Genomic DNA, 13,495 nt, shown 5'->3' on the forward strand with positions numbered 1-13,495 from the left:
TTCTTCTTACTTACGCTTGTCAACCTTAATTAACTTCATAATACAAGTTACGCACTGAAAAATGGGGGTTATTTGGCTAAAGTTGTGGGGGGGGGAGGGCTGGCTGCAGGTTTTCATGTGCCCTGGGCGAAAGAGCGCCCCTTTAACACATACCACAACTCATCATGCTCCGATACGGCAGAGAAATAGTGGTATAGTACAATGAAAAATACCTCACTTTTTACATCTCATGACGAGGCCCATCTATTTCTCCATACAGAATCATTGGTCCCATATAATGTTTGAAACAGTATATGATGAGCTCCACATAATGCTACAGTATATGCTGGTCCCCATGGATGAAGCTCCACTGTCTTATGGGCCCAAATAATGCTCCAAACATAATGGGCCCCATTTCTAATGCTCTAGTGTATAATGGGCCCTGTAAATGCTGCTCCAGTGTCTGATGTCCACCTTTGGAATGTTCCAGTGTATGGTGGGCCCCATCTATCATTCTCCAGAGTATAGTGCTCCCCAAAAATTGCTGTCCCAACATTGAAAACAATCAAATAAGTCTCCTCGCTAGGGAATCCCTGTACTTGTCTGGATTCCTCGTCGTCCCCATCTTCCATCTCACTGCACAGTATTTCAACTTTGCAAGTGCTGTGATCCTGGGCAAGCAGGGGGGGCCCACTCGTTGGCGACGGCACTGGCACAGGGCCCATGATAGTACGGTGGTGTGTCTGATGGCGGGTGGGCCGAACCTGCACTTTCATCTGCAGCTTCCTCTTTGTCACCGTGTAAGATGGAACTGTATATGGGAAGGGTAACCTGAGTTTCATCAGGGTCAGATTCAGGTCGTGTAGCGTGCGAGGGGAATGTAGTGGTCTGGGTCAATGTACCAGCAGATTCATCGAGCAGTGGCTGGGCATCAGTGCACTTGTGTCACCCCCAGGAGTACGGTCGCCACAGTGGCATTACCTTCTTCCTAGGGAGTGTGATGTCATGCTTGGGAGCAACGAAGGATCTCTCTAGCAGGTTAACTGATTGGGCGGCGTTATTCCCACGAGTCATGACCCTCCAAACAGCGTTCATGAAGGCAAAGTGTTTGTTTTACGTGGGCAGTATGGTTGCAAAGCTGAACCTTAAAGGAATGTCCAGAAGGGCACCACCAGGAGTGGAGCCTACTGCGTAATTTGACTCAACACGGGCAACCTCAACCATGCCAGCTACAGAACAGATGCACACATTGCAAGCTTAATTCCGTTAACGAACGAGACTCCGTCATACCCCGCGGTCCGAGTCCGGCTTACTAGAGGGACACGTGAGGCTCTGGCACATGAGATTGGCCAATAACTGGTGTGTCATGCCTGTGACATCCGCCTGCGGGTCTGGGCTGCAGCCAGGCAACACCCCGAGAAACACTGATACCCTTTACCCCTATACAGGGATCTGGATTTATAGCAGAGCCCAGGAGGCGCTGTCTGAATAGGAGCAGTGACCAGAGCAGGACGGTCGCCAGAAAGGTGTTCCAATGCAGGACACAAACGTGGAGATATGCGAGTCTAAACCAGTCGGGCAGCAATGGTACAAAAACGGTAGACAGAAGCAGAGTCAGATTCAGGCCGAGAGTCATAAACCAGGAGAGTAGCAGAGGTACAAAATCGTTAGGCAGAAGCAGAGTCAGATTCAGGCCGAGAGTCATAAACCAGGAGAGTAGCAGAGGTACAGAATCGTTAGGCAGAAGCAGAGTCAGATTCAGGCCGAAAGTCATAAACCAGGAGAGTCGCAGAGGTACAGAATCGTTAGGCAGAAGGAGAGTCAGAAGTCCAGGCCAAAGTCAGTCAGTCAGAAAGCAATTCACACAGTAACACACCGGGGAACCAAGAATATATCCGGCGGCTTGCAAGACCAGTCCAAGGTATTTCAGGGATCAGGTCACCCCTCATAGGTTCCTGGACTGATGATGTCATCAGTACCGCCCCCAGGACCAGGCCAGATGGAGATGCAGTAACCTCTTGATGACTGACAGAGGGGTGGAGCCTGCGTCCACCAGATGCCTGCGCAGGTGCCCTTACTCTGTCAGCACCATAACTCCCGGGCGAGCCATGGCGCCTCCTAGTGACCGCGACAGGAGCAGCAGACCCAGAATATAACGGCGACGTGACAGACCGGTGCCTCCTAGAGGCTAAAGCCGGGACAGTAGGCTCTGAGCCTGACGTGACAGAACCACGGCCCTGTCCAGTGGCCGAGGCAGGAACAGCCTCCCTGAGTCTGACGATAAAGTGGCGGTCCGGCGCCTCCTAGAGGCCGCGACCGGAGCAGCAGGCCCTAAGTCTGGCGGAAACGTGACAATGCCCTTACATGTCCGTGGCTGCATGTGCGTTACACTGAAAAGGCCAGCGTTTGTCGCTTACAGGTGCAGATAACCCGCTGAACAACGTTAGTGATGGGGATCACTGATTACAATTATTACCCGCGAACAATGATTTCCCAGTAAGTACAGGTCAACCGCAGTTCCGGAATTAGGCCTAACCGTCATTCCTGAAAAAATGAAAAACTTACGTGTGCAAACCACAGGTGCTGTAGCTTGCTTAACAGCTCGCCAGCCGTTCTCACGCCCAGTATGGATTACACGTGATTGTACAAAGGTTAGAAAGGGTACCGTTTCCCCGGATAACATGTATGGATAGCGTACACATTCAAAATATATGTCTCAGGAGGCAGGCTCAGACGGTGTTAGGCCCAGTATGGATTGCACGTGATTGCACAAAGGTTAGAAAGGGTACCGTATCCCCAGATAACATGTATGGATAGCGTACACATTCAAAATATATGTCTCAGGAGGCAGACTCAGACGGTGTTAGGCCCAGTATGGATTGCACGTGATTGCACAAAGGTTTGAAAGGGTACCGTTTCCCCGGATAACATGTATGGATAGCGTACACATTCAAAATATATGTCTATACAGCAGGAGGCAGGCTCAGACGGTGTTAGGCCCAGTATGGATTGCACGTGATTGCACAAAGGTTAGAAAGGGTACCGTATCCACAGATAACATGTATGGATAGCGTACACATTCAAAATATATGTCTATACAGCAGGAGGCAGGCTCAGACGGTGTTAGGCCCAGTATGGATTGCACGTGATTGCACAAAGGTTTGAAAGGGTACCCTTTCCCCGGATAACATGTATGGATAGCGTACACATTCAAAATATATGTCTATACAGCATGAGGCAGGCTCAGACGGTGTTAGGCCCAGTATGGATTGCACGTGATTGCACAAAGGTTTGAAAGGGTACCGTTTCCCTGGATAACATGTATGGATAGCGTACACATTCAAAATATATGTCTCAGGAGGCAGGCTCAGATGGTGTTAGGCCCAGTATGGATTGCACGTGATTGCACAAAGGTTAGAAAGGGTACCGTATCCCCAGATAACATGTATGGATAGCGTACACATTCAAAATATATGTCTATACAGCAGGAGGCAGGCTCAGACGGTGTTAGGCCCAGTATGGATTGCACGTGATTGCACAAAGGTTAGAAAGGGTACCGTATCCCCAGATAACATGTATGGATAGCGTACACATTCAAAATATATGTCTCAGGAGGCAGGCTCAGACGGTGTTAGGCCCAGTATGGATTGCACGTGATTGCACAAAGGTTTGAAAGGGTACCGTTTCCCCGGATAACATGTATGGATAGCGTACACATTCAAAATATATGTCTCAGGAGGCAGGCTCAGACGGTGTTAGGCCCAGTATGGATTGCACAAAGGTTAGAAAGGGTACCGTATCCCCAGATAACATGTATGGATAGCGTACACATTCAAAATATATGTCTATACAGCAGGAGGCAGTCTCAGACGGTGTTAGGCCCAGTATGGATTGCACGTGATTGCACAAAGGTTAGAAAGGGTACCGTATCCCCAGATAACATGTATGGATAGCGTACACATTCAAAATATATATCTCAGGAGGCAGGCTCAGACGGTGTTAGCCCAGTATGGATTGCACGTGATTGCACAAAGGTTTGAAAGGGTACCGTTTCCCCGGATAACATGTATGAATAGCGTACACATTCAAAATATATGTCTCAGGAGGCAGGCTCAGACGGTGTTAGGCCCAGTATGGATTGCACGTGATTGCACAAAGGTTAGAAAGGGTACCGTATCCCCAGATAACATGTATGGATAGCGTACACATTCAAAATATATGTCTCAGGAGGCAGGCTCAGACGGTGTCAGGCACAGTATGGATTTGACGGCCCAGATTACACAGCGGAGGAGCAGGGAGAGGTAAAGATTGCAAATGCTGGGGCCCTGCCCAAGCAAGGGGGGCCCACTCGTGGGCGTCGGTACTGGCACTGGGCCCCTCATAGTACAGCGGTGTGTCTGACGGCGGGTGTGCACCACCACCGTCAGAGACACTTGATTGCACTATGAGGGACCCTGTGCCAGTGCCCGCGCCCAAGAGTCGGCCTACCCACCTGTCCAGGGCAACGGCACTCGCACGGTGTCGTGCGCTAGGTGGTGACCCCGGCCATGGGGGGGAGGCAGCACAGTTAGGGAGTTTTAGAAAGTGGCATATGTTGATGTTGGACATTCAGCTGATGCAAAAGGCGAAATAGGTGAAGTCCCAGGAAGAGGTGGACCAAAGGAAACCATTTTTCTGTCACCCTATGTGTCATCAGGGGAAGGTGGGACAAAATCCTTGGAAACCCATGCATGGTTCATTTTAATGAAGGTTAGATCATCCACATTTTGGGTTGACAGACGGGTCCTTTTTTCTGTCAGGATTGATCCAGCTGCACTGAAGACTCTTTCCGATAGCACACTTGCAGCTGGGCAAGCGAGCTCCTGTAATGCATATTGGGCCAATTCAGGCCAGGTGTCCAGTTTAGCGGCCCAATAGTCAAAGGGGAATGACCTGTGTGGGAGAACATCGATATGGGAGGAAAAGTAGTTTGTAACCATAGTTGACAACTGCTGTCTCCTGTCACTTTCCATCGATGCAGTATTACCAGTTGTGTGAGCGGTATTTTAAAAATCAGTCCACAACATTGTCATGAAACCCCTGTCTCCAACGCCTCTTCTGCTGTGTGCACCACGAACACCTCTGCCAAGCTGCCCCCGGTCCGTACGGCTCGTGTGAGAACCATCACCGCTGCTGTGTGCTGGGAATGCCTCAAGCAACCGATTTACCAGAGTTGCTTGTTTATTAGCCAATATTAGGTCAAGGTTCTCCTGTGGCATGATGTTTTGTAAATTGCCTTTATAGCGTGGATCCAGGATGCTGGCCAACCAGTAGTCGTCATCGTTCATCATTTTGGCAATGCGGGGGTCCCTTTTTAGAATCTGCAAGGCATAATCTGACATGTGGGCCAATGTTCCTGGTGTCAATGATGCACTGCGAGTGCTGGGTGGAGGAGCACTTTCTGGCAAATCCACATCCCTCCAGTCACGCACAAACCCTGTACCAGACCTTGCCACGCCAACATTTTCACTTGCCCCACGAGATGCATCCTCCTCCCCTAAGTAATCATCCCCATCATCATCCTCCTCCTCCTCTTCTTCCTCCACCTCGTCCAGGAGAGGTCCCTGAGCAGACAATGGCTGAATGTCATCAAGGATTCCCTCCTCCTCTTCCTCCTCATCAACATTGGCTGCAGACGCCTGCTCCTTAAGGTGCGTCAAAGTTTGCATGAGCAGACGCATAAGTGGGATGCTCATGCTTAGGATGGCGTCGTCTGCGCTTACCAGCCGTGTGCATTCCTCAAAACACTGAAGGACTTTACAGAGGTCTTTCAGCTTCGACCACTGCACACCTGTCAACTCCATGTCTGCTCTCAAAGTGCCTGGCCGTGTATCCTCCCACAAATGCATTATGGCCTGCCTCTGCTCGCACAGCCGCTCCACCATGTGCAGGGTGGAGTTCCACCTTGTTGCAATGTCGATAATGAGGCGGTGGTTGGGAAAGTGGAGCAATCGCTGCAGCTTCTGCACACGAACGGAGTGTACAGGCGACCGGCGGATGTGCGCGCACAGTCTTCGCACCTTCTGGAGCAGGGCTGTTAACTCCGGATAATTTTTGAGGAAGCACTGCACCACCAGGTTCAAGGTGTGAGCCAAGCAAGGTATGTGGCTGAGTTTTGAAAGGGCTTTGGCTGCCACAAAATTACGGCCGTTATCACTAACTACCTTGCCTGCCACAAGATGTACACTGCCCAGCCATGACTCAGTTTGTCACTTCAAGTACTCGGCCAGCACCTCGGCGGTGTGTCTGTTGCCCAAACACATCATCTGCAACACAGCCTGCTGACGCTTTCCACTAGCTGCTCGATAGGGGGACACATCGTGTGCAACAGTGGCAGCTGCAGATGGAGTGCTCGTACGACTGCGCTCTGTGGACGAGCTTTCGCTTCTGGAGGAGGAGGAGGGTCGAACGCCTACAGCCAACTGTTTCCTATACCGTGGGCTAGGCAGCACTGTCCCATCACCGCTGTCCCCTGTGGACCCTGCATCCACCACATTAACCCAGTGCGCAGTGATGGACACGTAACGGCCCTGGCCATGCCGACTGGACCATGCATCAGTTGTGAGGTGCACCTTTCCGCTCACTGACTGCTTGAGTGCATGGACAATGCGGTCTTTCACATGATGGTGGAGGGCTGGGATGGCTTTGCGAGAGAAGAAGTGGCGACTGGGTAGGTCATAGCGTGGTACTGCATAGGCCATGAGTTCGCGGAAAGCTGTGCTTTCCACCAACCGAAAGGGCATCATCTCAAACGAGATTAGTTTGGCAATGTGGGCGTTCAAACCCAGTGTACGCGGATGAGAGACTGAGTACTTTCTTGACCTACTCATAGTGTCTGGGAGGGTGAGCTGGACTTGAGAGCTGCATATGGTGGAAGTAGCGGTGGACAGGGCGGACTGAGAGAGGGTTGATGATGGTGATGGAGTTGGTGTTCTTTCTGATGGCCTAGAATCAGTCTTTCATTGATATAACAGTGGGATTCCCTGACTGCTGTGGCCTTGCAACGACACCTCAACATTTGCTGCTGTGCTAACCGGTGGGCTTACAGTGGGGGAAACAATGTAGCGTTGCTGACTACCTTCGTTGTGATCAGTTGCACATGTGGCACTTGAGGTTTGGTGTTGTGTCCACGCTTGCAAGTGCATGCTGGTTAAATGTCTAAGCATGCAACTGGTATTCAAATTTTTCAGATTTTTCCCTCGGCTAAAGGTCTTTGCGCACTTCTTACAGATAACCTTGGCCTGATCATGAGGATTTTGTTCAAAAAAGTGCCACACTGCACTCTTCCTACTTTGGCAGACATTTTGCCGCCTAGCACGCTGTGATCTTTTGACCCTCTGGACAAGCTGTCCAGCAACTCTTTTGATGTTTGGAACCTGTCTTTGGAGTGCTACGGGCCTGCCAGATAACAGCTGTTGCGATGTCGATGTCTGCTGTGGATGCTCCTCATCTGAGCTATTGGAAGCAGCACCCTCTTCCCCCAATGGATGCCAATCTGGGTCAACAACTGGGTCATCCATCACCTCCTCTTCTATGTCATGTGCACCTTCCTCTGTGTCACCGTGTATGGTGGTATAGTGTGCGGGAAGGGGCACCTGAGTCTCATCAGGGTCAGAATCTGGCTCTGTATACTGCGAGGACAATGTAGTGCTCTGAGTGAATGTACCAGCAGAATCATCCATCAGCGGCTGTGCATCAGTGCACTCCATGTCAGATTCATCTTGGCCTGGGTAATTCACCATTTCACTTGATAATCCAGGCATGGTATGTGAAAACAGCTCCATGGAGTAATCAGTAGTATGGCCTGCGTCATCCTTCAATCTTGGTTGGGGTGAAGGACACAAGCAAAGGTGTGGTTCATGAACATGAGCCTCCAATGACGACTCAGTGCTTTTACTTTTTACAACTGAAGAAGAGGAGGCGATAGAGCTGGAGGCTGAGTCAGCAATGTAAGACAAAACTTTTTCCTGATGCTCTGGCTTTAAAAGCGGTTTGCCAACTCCTAGAAAACTAAGCGTTCGAGGCCTTATGTAGCCAGACGATGACGCAGGCTCAACACCTCCTGCATTCGGTCCTATTTTGCTCTTGCCACTACCATCAGATCCACCACCAACACCATCATTACCAGCTGCCAACCCCCGCCCAATTCCACGGCCTCTTCCACCAGCCTTCCTCATTTTTGGTAGAAATGTAGACAAAATCCAACAAACTATATAGTAATGTAAAACAAGGTACAAGGTGTCTATAGGACAGGGGAGATTTTGAATTTCTGCAGACACTTGTGGACACTGGACACTTTTGGATTGTGTGAGGCCCAATGAATATCTGAGCGCTATGTGACAGGCTCGATGGCACAGCTGTGACCAAAGTGACGAGAGGATAAGGGAGATTTTGAATCTCTGCACACACTTTTGGACACTGGACACTTTTGGATTGTGTGAGGCCCAATGAATATCTGAGCGCTATGTGACAGGCTCGATGGCACAGCTGTGACCAAAGTGACTCCAGGATAAGGGAGATTGGATTGCTTTTAAAAAAGCAGTTTGCGGAGCAGTGGGTAAACAGCAATGCCAGCCTGTCAGGAAGCCTTAAAAGGCAGCCCAACAACCAACACCACTGATACACCACAATATAGCCTCCCCTTGCACTGCACACACAGTGACTTGTGTGTTGTGCAGGCCAAATTGCTAGCAGCAGAAGCAGTTTTTTTTTCTTCTCAGCAGGACAAAAAAAAAATTGGGATTGCTTTTAAAAAAGCAGTTTGCGGAGCAGTGGGTAAACAGCAATGCAGGAATGTCAGGAAGCCTTAGAAGGCAAGCCCAACAACCAACACCACTGATACACCACTATATAGCCTCCCCTTGCACTGCACACACAGTGACTGGTGTGTTGTGCAGGCCAAATCGCTAGCAGCAGAAGCAGTTTTTTTGTCTTCTTCCCTGCCTAACGCTCTCCCTACAGAATCAGCAGCAACCTCTCCCTATACTGAGATCGGCAGAAGTAAGATGGCGGTCGGCGTGCACGCCCTTTTATACCCCCTGTGACGCCCACCAAAGCAAGCCAATCACTTGCATGCCCTTCTGAAAGATGGTGGTGACCCCTGCCTATGTCATCACGTTGCCCACAGTGTCCGTGGATCCTGATTGGCTGAAAAAGAGCGCAAAACAAACTTTTGAAACGCGACTTTGGCACGTAAGTCGCCGACCTCGTGGCCGACCTCATCCTAGGGTCAGGTTTCGTTTCATGAAACCCGACTTTGACAAAAGTCGGCGACTTTTGAAATTTTTCGACCCGTTTCGCTCAACTCTAGTTAGCACTCTTGCCAAACTAACACCAGCCACCTTCATAGTTACTCATAGTAAAATAGACACGGCAGCAGTTCCAATTCATACTTGGTATAGAAGGGCTGCAGACAATAAGCCCCGGCCAAATGGTAGGCCGCATCTAGTAGAAATGGGGATAACAAATAAAATATTCAGTAGTATGCTAATATATAACACAAATGTGGGATAAATTAGAGGAAGCTACCGACTACCTGGACGATCAGATTTTCGAGATTCTTGAAGTTCTTAATGAAACTAATACAATACAGAGACAATTAATCGTAGTTACTAACCAACATACTATAGTACTAGATTACCTGACATCACCTCTCGTATGATCTCGACTGCAGGGTTTAGGCCATAGAATGCCAGTCTGTTCTTTACCTCCCTCTGGAATTCGGTCTCCTCCACATTCACATTGGGGGGCGCTGCACTGTCGTGTTCCATGATGGCTGCTATCAAATCCGCTTTTATTTTGTTGCTGGCGATCAACCCTCGGGCTTCCACCAGATCTTTTAATGTAGTCCTCTTTAATTTCTGGTAGTTATTTTCCATTCATTCCTTTCCTCCTGTAGAAGGGGTATGAAATCCCGCTGTCTGCCACCAGTGTAACGGGGTCTAACCAAGCTGGTGTACCTCTTTCAGTACCACCCCGTGTTTTCGGAGGTCCGCTCTGCGTTGGCTGGAGTCTGAATGAATGACGCTGGCTGGAATTCCTTGATAACATGGGCGCATATAAAAGATCACTGCTCCTCCACATATTTCCAGTCTGAACAACACTTTACTCACAGGACACAGAATATATCACACAGATACAGAGGGCAGGCCAATAGAAAAGCGGCAGGCCAGACATGCATTACAAAAGCCGCAGGTGGCCGGAGCCTGCCGAAGTTTACTCTGGAAAGGTGGGGGTAGGGCGGACAAAAGGAGAACATCTCACATAGAACCTATTATACATACATATAACTGCACAACATATTCTGGGTGCTGAGTGGTTCTGTAAAACCTCCTGATACCTCCTCACACATAATCTCCAGTAATATCCTGTCCTCTCCATACATCTCTGCTCTAATCTCCTGATACCTCCCCACACATAATCACCAGTATATATCCTGTCCTCTCCATACATCTCTGCTCTAATCTCCTGATACCTCCCCACACATAATCTCCACTATATAACCTGTCCTCTCCATACATCTCTGTCCTAATCTCCTGATACCTCCTCACACATAATCTCCAGTATATAACCAGTCCTCTCCATACATCTCTGCTCTAATCTCCTGATATTTCCCCACACATAATCACAAGTATATATCCTGTCCTCTCCATACATCTCTGCTCTAATCTCCTGATACCTCCCCACACATAATCTCCAGTATATAACCTGTCCTCTCCATACATCTCTGTCCTAATCTCCTGATACCTCCCCACACATAATCTCCAGTATATAACCTGTCCTCTCCATACATCTCTGCTCTAATCTCCTGATATTTCCCCAGACATAATCACCAGTATATATCCTGTCCTCTCCATACATCTCTGTCCTAATCTCCTGATACCTCCCCACACATAATCTCCAGTATATAACCTGTCCTCTCCATACATCTCTGTCCTAATCTCCTGATACCTCCCCACACATAATCTCCAGTATATAACCTGTCCTCTCCATACATCTCTGCTCTAATCTCCTGATACCTCCCCACACATAATCTCCAGTATATAACCTGTCCTCTCCATACATCTCTGTCCTAATCTCCTGATACCTCCCCACACATAATCTCCAGTAATATCCTGTCCTCTCCATACATCTCTGCTCTAATCTCCTGATACCTCCCCACACATAATCACCAGTATATATCCTGTCCTCTCCATACATCTCTGCTCTAATCTCCTGATACCTCCCCACACATAATCTCCACTATATAACCTGTCCTCTCCATACATCTCTGTCCTAATCTCCTGATACCTCCTCACACATAATCTCCAGTATATAACCAGTCCTCTCCATACATCTCTGCTCTAATCTCCTGATATTTCCCCACACATAATCACCAGTATATATCCTGTCCTCTCCATACATCTCTGCTCTAATCTCCTGATACCTCCCCACACATAATCTCCAGTATATAACCAGTCCTCTCCATACATCTCTGCTCTAATCTCCTGATACCTCCTCACACATAATCTCCAGTATATAACCTGTCCTCTCCATACATCTCTGCCCTAATCTCCTGATATTTCCCCAGACATAATCACCAGTATATAACCTGTCCTCTCCATACATCTCTGCCCTATTCTCCTGATATTTCCCCACACATAATCTCCAGTATATAACTTGTCCTCTCCATACATCTCTGCCCTAATCTCCTGATACCTCACCACATATAATCTCCAGTATATAACCTGTCCTCTCCATACATCTCTGCCCTATTCTCCTGATACCTCTCCACACATAATAAAACCAGGGGAAGAGTCTTGAGGAGATCATTTGCATATTCCCAGTGCCTTCTGGGATAAGTGAAGAGTCTCCGCGAGCTCAACGATCACTGGGTTTTGGCCGTTGCAGCTGAAAAGAGGAAATCGGAAAACCGTGCGCCGAACTTTGGCTCATCTTTCATCGTTTTTAAGAAATCTCAAGATGGAAGAGGCCAGGAGCCATTTGGTGAGCTGCATTTCTTGCTACATGTTCACAGATTTACCAGTGGAAAAGCCAAACTTCACATGCCATAAATGCAAGCTTGTGTCCCTGTTGGAGGAAAAGTTGCAAAATCTCGAAGAGAGGTTAGCTACGTTGAAGATCATTAAGGAAGGTGAAGAGTTCTTGGACAGAGCAGAATTATCTCTTCATGTTACAGAAAGAGAAGAAATTCGAAGTGCACCTGAAGAAACAGAGGAATGGAGACATGTGACCCAGAGAAGCAGGAGGATCAGGAGGCAGTCAGCACCCATACTTCTCAGGAACCAGTACCAGGCTCTCACGCAGGAAAACGATGAAGAAATACATCAGGATAAGACTTTGCCCACAAACAGCAACCTTGTACACCTTCAGAGTCCTCCTGGATGGAGAAAGAAAAATGTTGTGAAGAAGAAACGGAGAGTGGTGGTCATGGGGGATTCCCTGTTGAGAGAAACAGAGGCCGCTATCTGCAGACCGGATATAACTTCAAGAGAAATGTGCTGTCTTCCAGGTGCAAAAATTAAAGATGTGTCTGACAGGATATCAGGACTCTTCAAACCTACAGATGACTACCCATTCCTGCTACTACATGTGGGGACAAATGACACCGCAAGAAACGACCTGGAAACCATCTGCAGAGACTTTGAAGACTTAGGCAAGAAAGTGAAAGAACTGGGAGCGCAGGTGGTCTTCTCTTCCATCCTCCCAGTGGATGGCCATGGAACAAGGAGGTGGAATAAGATTCTGCAGGTGAACAACTGGCTACGTCGATGGTGCCGTCAGCAAAGATTTGGATTTCTGGATCACGGAGTGAATTACCTATACGATGGACTACTTGCTAGAGATGGGGTGCACCTTACGAAGACTGGAAAACATGTATTTGGAAGTCGCCTTGCTACACTTGTAAGGAGAGCTTTAAACTAGAACAACATGGGAAGGGAAGCAAAAGACCAGAAAAAGCCATACACCTGACAAATGCTATTGAGAACTCTGCTATTAGAAGTGGAAAGGAAGAACAAAGACGAAAGAATCTAATTAATAAAAATATTGGAGAAAGAGAAACCAATCACAAACTAAAATGTTTCTATACTAATGCACAAAGCATGGGCAACAAGCAAGGAGAATTGGAACTACTAACACAGGAAAAGAAATATGATGTCATTGGAATCACTGAGACTTGGTGGGACACAATACACATGATTGGAATACAAGACTAGAAGGATACAACTTATTTGCAAGAAACAGACTTGATAAACGAGGAGGAGGTGTCGCATTGTATGTTAGAAACGCGTATATCTGCACAGAGATTGAAGCTTCAGAGACTGGGAGTTCTGTGGAAACTGGGTAAGAATACAAGGACAGAACAATGGAAAGGACACCATTGTAGGCATTTACTACAGGTCGCCTGTGCAAGCTGAAGATATGGATGAACTCTTTATGCATCAAATGGTCAAGTTCTCCAAAAAATATGACATAG

This window comes from Dendrobates tinctorius, unplaced genomic scaffold (assembly GCF_039654945.1).
Source record: "Dendrobates tinctorius isolate UK_male_01 unplaced genomic scaffold, ASM3965494v1 ptg000251l, whole genome shotgun sequence".
Lineage (NCBI taxonomy): Eukaryota > Metazoa > Chordata > Amphibia > Anura > Dendrobatidae > Dendrobates > Dendrobates tinctorius.